The 11919-nt window shown below is 47.5% G+C and overlaps 1 protein-coding gene across 1 annotated transcript in view; it reads left to right on the top strand.

Annotated features, from left to right (window-relative positions):
• Positions 1-120: 120 nt before the first annotated feature.
• Positions 121-11919, top strand: part of Mycl (MYCL proto-oncogene, bHLH transcription factor) — a 43147-nt gene continuing 31348 nt past the window's right edge. The window contains exon 1 of the mRNA XM_035439649.1: positions 121-236. The gene's annotated coding sequence lies outside the window, so the exon portion shown is untranslated. The remainder of the gene's footprint in view (positions 237-11919) is intronic.

Below are 11919 nucleotides of genomic sequence, written 5' to 3'. Positions count from 1 at the left end.
AACTCCCTTGTATGCCCCCTCCGCGCCTCTTAAAGGTTCGGTCCTGAGCTTCCAGCCAATCCCCGCACGCGCCTGCCCTATTCGTCTGGCGGAGCCTCACTGCTGAGCCACGTTCTCAAAGCCGGCATCCAGCAACGCGTGCTCCTTGCTACCTAAGCAAGGCTGAAAAGCCCACCTGACTCGCCCGAGGAAACTGAAGCTCAAGGCTGAAAGTGACCTGTCCGAGGTCCTCCAGAGTGAGTTCTCCCTGAGTCGAGCCTGCTAGCCCATGAACCCCGATCTGCCCCCTTTAAAATCTGGAGTCAGGTGGTTTATCCCCTCCCCCAAATCTGAGGTCATAGGCTGCAACTTTCACTATCAATGTCCCTCTCTCAAGATTGGCAGTTTCTTGTTTTTGCCTTTGATATTTAGGGAACCATTTTCAATGGGACAGAAAAATTAGCCAGCTCAGTGGCTGCCCCTTCTAACAGGGAAGCTCTCAAGTTATACGAAGGAGTTATGGCCACAGTAGCCTTTTATGGATAGCTTCTAACAGGTTTGACATTGGGTGCTCACGAACTCCATCTGAGGGCGGTACTATTATTATCCCCATTTTACAGCCGAGGAAAAGACACAGAAGAGAAGCTGTTATGACAGAGTATACAGGCCAGGAAGGTTTCGTCCAGTTCCTAAGTCTTTGCTCATGATTCTCTTGCTCAGCCACTCAGCATAAATTACAGAAGGCTGCACTGGGTATAAGTGCTCCCAGACAGGAAGCCCTGGGAGATACAAGACTCCAACAGCCCTCGGTGTCAAAAAGAAAAAAAAAAAAAAAGGAAAGCTTTGAGAAAGAGAATACAGAGGAATGTGGTCTTTGAAAGACGGGAGGACCTTCATCTAAACAGGCCAGGCATAGCTGCCAGCAAAGAACAGCCTTTTTTTCCACCTCTGCTAACACCACCCCAGGCTTCCCAGATCCCCAGCAGCCTGGGTGAAGTCCAGCTTCTCCCTCATCAGTGAAGTTACTGCTGAGATTCTCAGAGGCCACTCACACAGGACCTGTGTTTCTCCATGCTGGGCTTCCTTTTAATTTTTCCCCCTTTTAATTCAAATTGCAGGGAAGAGATATTGAGATCTGATTCCCCCACCATTACCATAGCACCCTCCCTGGTTCATCCTGGCAGATCCCATCTGGGCACACCTCTGTACAGAAACAAGCTAGTCTGTCTGGTGTTGGTGGCACATGCCTTTAATCCCAGCACTCTGGAGGCAGAAGCAGGTAGATCTCTGAGTTCCAGACCAGCCTGGTCTACAAGAGCTAGTTCCAGGACAGCCCCCAAAGCCACAGAGAATCCCTGTCTTGAAAAAAAAAAAAAAAAAGAAAAAAGAAAGAAAGAAAAAAAGAAAGAAAGAAAGAAGCCAGTCAAACAGTGGAGACCATCAGAAGGCAAGGACAGGGCTCTGTGTCCCCACTGTAAGTTGTGTGTCACTACCCTGTCTCATAAGAAGACATGGTCAGGCTCTGTGTCTACACTGTGAGCTGTGTGACACAACCCTGTCCCATAAGAAGGCACAGATGGGGCTCCATGCCCCACTGCGAGCCATGTGACACTACCCTGTCTCTTCCCTGCTGTTGTCTTGATTTGACTAAGGAGTCCTCTCTGGTCCCTTCCAGCCCTAAATTCTTTACTCCCTTGAATCACAGCATTCCATAAATGATCTGAATCACCAGGCCAGACCATGCCCTCCTTGAAAATAAAAACTCTATATCTCTTTTACTTCCACCTCCCACGAACACAGTGAGTGTATGTTGGAACACCAGAGCAGCCCATTCAGAAAAGTCACAGGCACCTTCATGTCCCAGCTACACAGCTGGTTCTGGACATTCTGTTAGCCTCCTTGTATACAAAGTAGGAACATACCTACTAGGGTTGCTTGGGGGGCATGACAAGAAATTATACAGGAAGCATTTAGCACAAGAACTTGGGAGCTGAGGCTGGGCTGGTCCCCTCCTGGCCTGATTCCAGTCTGTCAGTGTAGCAATGCAAGATTCCAGATATGGCCTGACCAAGCCAGCACAATAGGCCTATTATTTCCCCCAGTCTGGACACGACACATTGTTAATACAGCCTAAGACTGCTAGGCTTCAGAGCCTTTCTCTCCCATGATCAGTTCCCATCAGGTTATGGTTAACTAAATCATTCAGATCCTTCTCACCAGAGCTTGGGGTCAAGTCAAGTTTCTTCACCATCCTCCACTTTGTGTAATGCCGTCAAGCTCTCGGCAGAATAATGTCATCTTGCCTATTTCAGCCTGTAGAAACTGTTTTGAATTCCAGCTCTATTGTCTACAATTTTCTTCCATCTAAATTCAGGCCCAGCTTGCACTTACAACTTCAATTCTACCGCATTGGTCAGGACGGAGCGTGGTAACGCAACACTAGAGAAACTCGTGTACCGTGAGCTGAGTCAGAGCAACACTAACACAACAGTTCCCAGTTACCACATACCCATTGTGTGTGTACTGCACAAACACTGTGCTAAGTGCTTTGCTTTGAATGGACCATCTAGTTCACTTCTTCCAACACTAACTAGGGTTTTTTTGTTTTTGTTTTTGTTTTTATCACCTCCATCCTAGAGAGAAACTGGAAACTAAAAGAAAGTTTGATTTTATAAACCTGATGACAGATTTGGTTGTTATCAGTCAGGCACCTACAGCCCCTGATTATATGACTCCATTAGTCCCTGTAGACAGTCTCCTTTCTACCTCCTTATATCCGTACTACCAGGCCCAGAGCCCACATAACTTTGCTGAATCTCTGGAAACCTTACCAGCCCTATTAGCCTCAGAAGACTGGAGCATAAACCTGGGCCCCTTCTTCACAGCTACCATTTTCTCCTGAAAGAATTTCTCCCTAGTGGGTAGGCAGCTTCCCCTCCAATGGGAGGACTGTCCTTTCTGGGTCTAGCTCAAGCTCTCAGTTAAGGACTAATGAGAGTACGTTCTCCATGTTGCGCGGCACCTCTCTGCATCCATGCAAATCTGCTACTGTGTTCTCCCCCAGAGAACTTCCAGGTCCCCTGACCTTTCTAGAAGCGGAGAAGTAGAATATACAAATGTCCCAGAGGGGTTAAGAATATGGGCCAGTTGGTAGCGTGCTGGTCTAGCATGCATGAAGTCCCAAGTTTCATTCCCAGTAACTAGCATAGGGGTGCATGCCTGTTATCCTAGCACTTAGGAGACTGAGGCAGGAGGATTGTTCAAGACTAGCTAGCCAAGACAGGGATGGGGGACTGGAAGGTGGTGCACACCTTTAATCTCAGCACTCCGGAGGCAGAGGTAGGTGAATCTGAGTTCAAGCCCAGCCTGGTCTACAGAGCAAGTTCCAGGACAGCCAAAGCTACATAGAGAAACCCTGCCTTGAAAAAAAAAAGGGGGGGGGTAGGAAGCCATACAGGAAAACACCAGATGTGTTCATGGGTAAATGTACACTCTCCTCCCACATGCATGCATACACACGCAAGTGCATGCATACATACACATGCAGTGATACATTGGCTATGATTTAACAAAGCCACCGGGGATCGGAATGCACACTAGTTTGCCATAGAAGCTGGGCAGTGGTGGCACACACCTTTAATCCCAGGACTAGGAGACAGAAGCAGATGGATCTCTGTGAGTCCAAGACCACCCTGGGCCACCAGAGAGTGGATCAGTCTAAAAGAGAAACAGAGCTCATGCTTTTAATCTAAGCACTAGAGAGGTGTATAAGGAAGAAGCAAAGGTCTCATATGAGATTCAGTTTCCAGTCACAGGGAAGACAAGAGCTCCATTTCAGCCTTGGTAGAGGTAAGAGCTACTGGCTGCCTGCTTTGCTTTTCTGATCTTCAGGCAAGCTTTATTAAATCATATATCACCACACACACAAACACACACACACACATGCACACATGCACACAATACCTACCTCATTGGGTTGACATGAGTACATGAAGATTAAATGGAATGTTTAAAATAGTGAGCTTGACACACTACAAGCCAGTGATTCTCAACTTGTGGGTTGTGACCCCTTTGGGGGTCACATATCAGATATCCTGAATATCAGATATTTACATTACAATTTATAACAGTAGCAAGTTACATTTATGAAGTCACAACAAAGTAACTTTATTGTTGGGAGTTATCACAACATGAGGAACTGTATTAAAGGGTCTCAGCATTAGGAAGGTTGAGAACCACCACTGTAAGCACTTTATAAAGTGCTGTTTTTATTGTTATCATTATTTCCATACTGGGAAAAACCTCGCCAAGTAAGACTCTTTTTGCCAAGGAGATAAAATTTGCTTGTAACTAGCACTAGCTGTGCATCTTTCATCCCAGTACTGAGGAAACAGAGGCAGGCAGATCTCTGTGAGTTTGAGGCCAGCCTGGTCTACAGAGTGGGTTCCAGGACAGGCAGGGCTATAGAAAGACCTTGTGTCAACAAGAAAAAAAAATTGTTGTAAATGGTTAGGGGCTAGAGCACATCTAATGACTCGGGATGGTATTTCTGGCCCAGCCGGACACTGCCTGGACAGGTTACCGAAGGAACTACTTGGAAGTTGGTACTCGCAAATTATTGTTGAGGAAAACTGTTGTTGAATGTATTGCTGCCAGCTGGAATATTTGCAATCTGTCACTTAGTAGGAAGATTGCTCTATACTCCCAACCTGTCAGATCTGTGACCCTGACTTCTAGAGAAAAGGGTCAAGCCCACACTTGGCTCAACAATTCACTGTCCAATTTACATCCTGGGTGGTGATGCTGTAGGGAACGGGCAGGTCCTGGAGCAAGGGCTTCCTGGAGTAGATGCTGGCATAGGGATGTCTCATCTTGTTTCTGGTCTTGTCTCTTTGTTTACCTTGTGAAGAGGAGGTGGGGCAGAAAACTAGGAGAAGAGAACTATGAAGATCCCAAGAGAGGCTCCTTGTAGAGGAAGTATCTGAGGGCCTTTGAAGTCACTTGAGGCTGCCACTTCCAGGAATATTGGTTAGGTAATTATGGATCAGGAGAGCCCTCAAGACTGATCTATCTGATCTCAGGAGGCCATGGACCACTCCACAGGAATACTTCCTAAGCTGGATGATTGGAGATTCTAACCCCCAGTTCTCAGGGAACTGAGGAACATGGAGAGTACACAGAGATTCCATGGGGCAACAAGTACCCCTGCTTCCAACTAGTGCCTCAGGGTCTTCTCATTCTGCATTCTCACAAGTTCAAGATCCCTGTCCCCAGACAAAAGAGACAGCCCCACTCCCACTGCTGAGGAAATATAAAGATGAAGAAATAGTAGAAGCTGGAAGATGTCACCCTTGGCTCGAAAAGCCACGCTAAGACTGTACAGTGCTGGGGAAGCAGCAGTGATTTGGGCCAAGCTACCAGGTGCCCTCAGGGCTCATGAGATCAAATGAAGAGCTCCTTGAGCAAGAGCCCAGGCAGAAGAGAGGGTGAGGATGAGTGCCTGAGCAATACCTCTCTCTTCCTGGCTAGCCAGTACGATGACCTCCTCATGCTCACACCATGTTTCTGCAAGGAGGCCCTGCCCTACTCCGATAGCCTTGACCCATTCATAGTTGGAAGAGCCTAGACTCAGGTTAATTGGACAGGAAGGAACAGAGCTTGCCTTGTTCCCAGAGTCCTGCCCCCTCTTCCGGCTTCCTTTTTATCCATCTGAACAGATAGCTACTTCCCATCTCCACTGGGGCATGCCAGGACCTTATGATAATGTTTGATCTCATTCATATTGATTAAAGGCAAAAAGAGATAACAGCGTAGCCGGGACCTAGCTAGGTTCGTCAGGGTTCTGTGCCTGGTTGCATATGTGATTTGAGGCTGTTCACAACTTCTCTGTATCTCTTGTATGTTAGTATTCAGGCATCTGTACTAGCCTGTTCTTGGGTTCTGACAGGGTGTGCCCTCAGCCGCAGCCACTAAGAGCACCACCTGTGCACATTCACTGTGTTCCCTTTTAAAAGAGCTCTGCCCACCTCCTATCCTTCTATCCTTCTCTCTCTCTCTCCCTCCTTCTCTCCTCCCTCTTTCCTTCCCTCCCTCCCTTCCTCTCTCTCTCTCTCTCTCTCTCTCTCTCTCTCTCTCTCTCTCTCTCTCTCTCTGTCCATCTTTCCTGTCTCCTCCTGCTCCTGTCCCCAGAAGCCGGTCTCCCCACTCCCCTCCCCTTTTTATGATCCCTTTCCCCAAAAAAGAAAAAAAAACCAAAAAACTAAACAAACAAACAAAAAAAGAAAACCCTCTGCTTGAATCCTGTTGCATGGCATCTTTCTCTCTCACACTGCTTTTCTTATAATACAACAATGTATCTAATCTGTATTTACGCTTCATGGTGCTATCCTGATGATCTAGTGAGACAAGTTGTGTGTTCAAAACAAACTTTACAGGTCACAAGGCATGATAGATTCTTTTCTTCACCTGCTCCTGACTGTCAAGATGTGTGCTTTTGATGAATAGGCACTGGGAGAATGTAGAACTAAAGGCACCCTGCTGTGGATCGGTGGGTAGAGGTGGGAGGGGAGGGAGCTGGAGAGCACAAAAGGACACTTAAGGGAATCGGGGGGGGGGGGGGGGGGGGGGGCTTATGGATGCAGTCATGAAAGCTTTCTTTGGACCAGCACAGAGATGAACAAGGTATGGCCCATCTTGTCTTTTAAAGAGATCACATCTAGTTGTGGAAGGAGATACAGGCAGAATATGACCACATGACATTAGCAAGTCCTGTAGAACTCCATCTGGTGCCCAGAATTGAGAACCCCAGATTCTGACTGAGGGACATAAGTCTTGGAAGACTTCACGGAGGAGGCAGTGACAGAGCCCTGTGGGATGCGGTGAGGAAGTAGGATGTGAGACAAAGGGAATGCCTGGACACAGAGGTGATGGGGCCAGGGTGCAGGAGCAGTGAGCAGCTTGCACTGGCTAGTGTGGTAACTGGTGGTCTGTGAAGCTTCAATGGTAGGAGCTTTGCAGCTTCATCCTACAGGCAGAGGGGAACCCTAGGAAGAGCTCTGAGCAGAAGAGTGAAGTGATTGGGGGCTTCCTATGCAGAGTTTGGGGCCTGAGCTGGGTGATGGGGACTGCTGAGCCTGAATTGTGTGTTCGGTGACACACTTGCTCATCATCCTCAGACTCCCATCCCACCCTCCCAGATGACAGCAGCAGCGCTTCAGTCCCTCTAAGTCAATTTTTCTTTTTGCCTTTTTGAGACAGTTTCCCTGTGTAGTCCGGGAACTCTCCCTATAGACCAGGCTGGCCTCAAACTCACAGAGATCCACCTACCTCTGCCTCCCAAGTCCCAGGACTAAAGGGGTGCACCACCACCGTGCCCACCTCAACTCTTAATAATAATCAGAGGATTAAAAATAAAATCTGAGCCAGGCATTGGTGGTGCACGCCTTTAATCCCAGCACTAGGGAGGTAGAGGCAGGTGGATCTCTGTGAGTTTGAGGCCAGCCTGGTCTACAGAGTGAATTCCAGGATAGGCTCCAAAGCTATACAGAGAAACCTTGTCTCAAAAAATAAAAAACAAAACAAAACAAAAAAATAAATAAAATCTGAGCCAGGCATGGTGGCGCACACCTTTAATCCCAGTGCTTGGGAGGCCGAGGCAGGAGAATCTCTGTGATCCAACTTGGTTTATTGAGAGAACTCCAGGCCAGTCAGGGCAACATAGTGAAACCCTGTCACAAAACAACAACAAAAACAACCAAATAAACAAAAAGTTGGACTGGGGGTATAGCTCAATTGCTAAAGAGTTCACACATAAGAATCCGAATTCAAGCCAGGAGATGGTGGCTCACACCTTCAATTCCAGCACTCAGGAGGCAGAGGCAGGTAGATGCCTGAGTTTGAGCCCAACCTATTCTACAGAGTAAGTTCCAGGACAGCCAGAATACACAGAGAAACCCTGTCTCAAAAAAACAAACAAAAAAACAAAACAAAACAAAACAACAAAAAAAAAGAATTTGAGCTCGGATCCCAGGCTCTCATGTAAAAATGTGAGCACGCTCCTCTAATCCCAGTGCTGAGAAAGGAGGCTAGTGAGTCTAGCCCAATATGTGAGCTCCAAATTCAGGGAGAGACAGGTCTCAAAAATAAATTGGAGGATCAGTGAGATGGTTCAGTGAGGAAGGGCATTTGCTGACAAGCCCAGTGACCTGAGTTCAATCCCGGGATCCACGTGATAGAGGGAGAGAACTAACTCCTGCCAGTTGTACAGTGGTTCACACACACACAGACACACAAAAATAAATAAATGTAAAACTTAAAAATAAAGTGGAGAATGACTGAGGAAGACACCTAGTCTTGACCTCTGGTCTCACATGTATGTTCACACACACACACACACACACACACACACACACACACACACACACACACTACAAATGTAGCTGTTGGTACAGTGCTTATCTAGTATGCCTAAAATTCTAGGTTCAGTCCCCAGAACAACATAATCTGCCCGGGTGGTACATGCCAGTAACCCCAACATTTGGGAGGTAAAGGCAGGAGCAACAGAAGTTCAAGGCCATCCTCAGATACATATCAAGTTTGAGGCCAGTTTAGGTTACAGAAGACCTGGTCCAAAAAAAGGGGAAAAAAAAATCTGTTTTATCACCCTTTGAAGCAACCTATTTTAAACATTCAATAAATGTTGATAGTAAGGAATAAGTTAAGTGGGGCATGGTGGCACACCCCTATATTTCCAGCCCTGTAAATCCAGAGGCAGGAGTTCAAGGCCTTCACTGACTACACATCAACTTCAAGACCAGACTGGGGTACTTGAGACTGAGAACCTCTAGACCCCAAGAGAAAGGCTGCAAGAAGGGTCTTCGGTGGTAGTCTTGTCTCCTGATTCTTAGTTTCAGTCTCAGTAAGCATCTCCTAATTTCCCATGAGTGCTGAGGTCAGAGAGAGACAGGACTTGCCGGAAGTTAAACAGTAGCAGCAGAAGCTGCAGCTGCAGCTTCCTGTCCCATCCTGTCTGGTTCTGAGGAGCAGCCCTTGCAGAGAAAGCCGTCTGCTTTGTCTAGGTTTCTGAATACTCACAGTAGATTGTCCAGACCATAGAACACCCACCTGCCCTTCTGTGCCTCCCTCTCACCAGGGATTAGCTTGGCATCTGAAATCCCCTCCATGGCTTCTATCCTTGCACTGTTTTGGCCGGTGCTAGGAAGTGTCAGGGAGCTGGTATCCTCTGGGCTAGGTACAGAGAGCTAGGTTGGAATCTCATTCAAGGTAGGATTCTCTTATGTTTTTTGGGTTTTTTTTGGGGGGGGGGGGCGTTGTTTTTTGTTTTTGTTTTTGTTTTTGGTTTTTTTGAGACAGGGTTTCTCTGTGTAGCTTTGGAGTCTATCCTGGCACTTGCTCTGGAGACCAGGCTGGCCTCGAACTCACAGAGATCTACCTGCCTCTGCCTCTGAGTGCTGGGATTAAAGGCGTGTGCCACCACCATGCCCAGCTTAAAGTTGGACTCTTTTGTTTGTTTGTTTGTTTTTTGTTTTTTGTTTTTCAAGACAGGGTTTCTCTGTGTGGCTTTGGAGCTAAAGTTGGACTCTTAAATCTGGAGTTAAGATGGGGCCTGGCAAGCCTGGAGGTGGAGGCCTTTAATTTGGAGGCAGAGGCGGGCAAATCTCTGAGTTTGAGGCCAGCCTGGTCTACAGAGCAAGTTCTAGGACAACCAGGGCTACATATACAGAAAAACCCTGTCTCAAAAATCAAACAAAGATGGGACCTGGCCTGGTCTGGGTTCTAGGTTTCTGGGTGTGTTCTGAGCTGGACTCCACTGCTCTATTGTGATTTAGCTTTGGTCTGAGTGCTAGTACCACAGCTTAGACCTTCTGAGCCCTAGGCTTTGAGCCTCTGAGCTGGGTCCAGTCCTGGGATTGAACAAAAGTTCTCAGCCTTGGTCTTTGGCTCAGGCTGGACTTTGGGCCTAGTACAGTTGGTTCTCTGAGTTCTGCAAGCTGGGTTCCGAGCTTGAGACTTTGGACTAGGGTTGGTCTGGCTTGGGCTCTGGGTTCTGGGCTCTGGGTTATACATTAGCACTGGGATGGTTTTGAGGTCTGGGCTCTGGGTCTCATCTCTAAACGAACTTGGGTGCTGGGTGGGGTTCTAGACTGAGGTAGTCAACTGTAGTCTCTGAAGTGCAGCTTATGTGGAGTTGTTCCCAAAGGGAGCAAGGCCTTTCACCCCACTCATCCTCTTGGAAACTCAGCTTTGCTCCTCCTGGGACAGTGGGGGCAAGTGAAGGTACTAGTAGGTTCCCTGAGTTGCCAGAAGGAAGTAGAAGGTAAAGGGTAGGGCAAGTGGCATATTGAATGTCCTCAGGTGACCACAGGCAACCCTGCCTGTTATCAGGACCCTTCCACTAAGCAGGGAACAGTGAAGAAGCCTTAATCTAGTCCACAGCCTGGCTTCTTGGGGACCAGCACGAGAGAAAGGCAGTATGCAGAGCTTGAATCTGAGAGGGGAGTATCCATCCCCAACCTCATTCCCAGAGATGTTGCCCTTGTCCTACCCTCTAGCCACAAGTGAGGGTTAAATCATTGAGGCTTCACAAGAGGCTATTCCCAGGGCATACTCATGCCTGGATCACTTCTCCCCTCTCATTACAGGTGTGTGTGTGTGTGTGTGTGTGTGTGTGTGTGTGTGTGTGTGTGTGTGTTGGAATATACAGGCATACATGCAGATGCTCTTATGCACACACATAAAGGTCAGAGGACAACATGGGTGTTACCTATCACCTCGTTTGAGACAGGGTCTCTTTGCTGTTCACAGTTCTGTGTGGCAGGCTAACTGGTATGAAAGTTTCAGGGTAGTTTCTTGTCTCTGCCTGCCACCTTACCATGCAAGCACTGGGACGAAAGACACACGTCACAGTGCCTGGCTTTTTGTAGGTTCTGGGTTTTGAATTCAAGTCCCATGCTCACACAGCAAGCACTTTACTGCTCCTAGCCCCACTTGGTTTTTGTTCCCTTAGCTGTCCCCTTTCTCCTTTCAGGTGCTCTAAAGCCCCCTGCCCAATGAGATTCCCCTTGCTGGTCCTGCGGACTCTCTTCATTCACAGTGACTTTCAGAGAGGTTAACAAGGAATGGAAAAGTTCGCCTTTTTGCTTACCCTACACTTTCATTTATTCCCTCAAGTGCAGGAACCTGAGGCAGCCACCTTCACTGAAGAGACACATACAGGAATCGCTGCAGGGAAATGCTATTAGTAAGAAATCCCAAACTGTATGTCTCAGCCACGTATGGTGGTGCACACCTTTAATTTCAGCACTTGAGGGGCAGAGGCCGGCAGATCTCTGTGAATTTGAGATTAGCCTAGTCTACATAGTGAGTTCCAGGACATCCAGGGCTTTGTAGAGAGACCCTGCTTCGAAACAAACAAAAAGCAAATGGCCCATGTCATTCCTCCCTAAGGGGGTTACAACAACATCACCTGGTCAGTTTTTTCTTTTCTTTTTTTTTTAAACATTTATTTATTTATTATGGATACAGTGTTCTGTCTACATGTATGCCTGCAGGCCAGAAAGGGCACCAGATCCCATTATAGATGGTTGTGAGCCACCATGTGGTTGCTGGGAATTGAACTCAGGACCTCTGGAAGAACAGACAGTGCTCTTAATCTCTGAGCTATCTCCCCAGCCCCCTGGTCAGTTTTCTTTCACAGCTGTCTTTTTAAGTGTACTTTCAGTTACTAACTTGATCGTCCCCTGTCCCAGGTCTTCCTTACAATCCCAGAAAGACACCACCTTCCATTTCTCCACCAGCAAAATCTCCAGTAGGCTCTGTACAGAAAACCATACTCCCCAAGACATATGGGGCAAGCTCAACAGGAGAAGAAACAGTAGAAAACTCCCAAACTTGGTATTCAGTCCAGAATTCTGTGGAAGC

Source organism: Cricetulus griseus, chromosome 2 (genome assembly GCF_003668045.3).
Source record: "Cricetulus griseus strain 17A/GY chromosome 2, alternate assembly CriGri-PICRH-1.0, whole genome shotgun sequence".
Lineage (NCBI taxonomy): Eukaryota > Metazoa > Chordata > Mammalia > Rodentia > Cricetidae > Cricetulus > Cricetulus griseus.
Note: the sequence above shows the minus strand (reverse complement) of the source record. Positions and strands in the feature narration are given on the sequence as shown.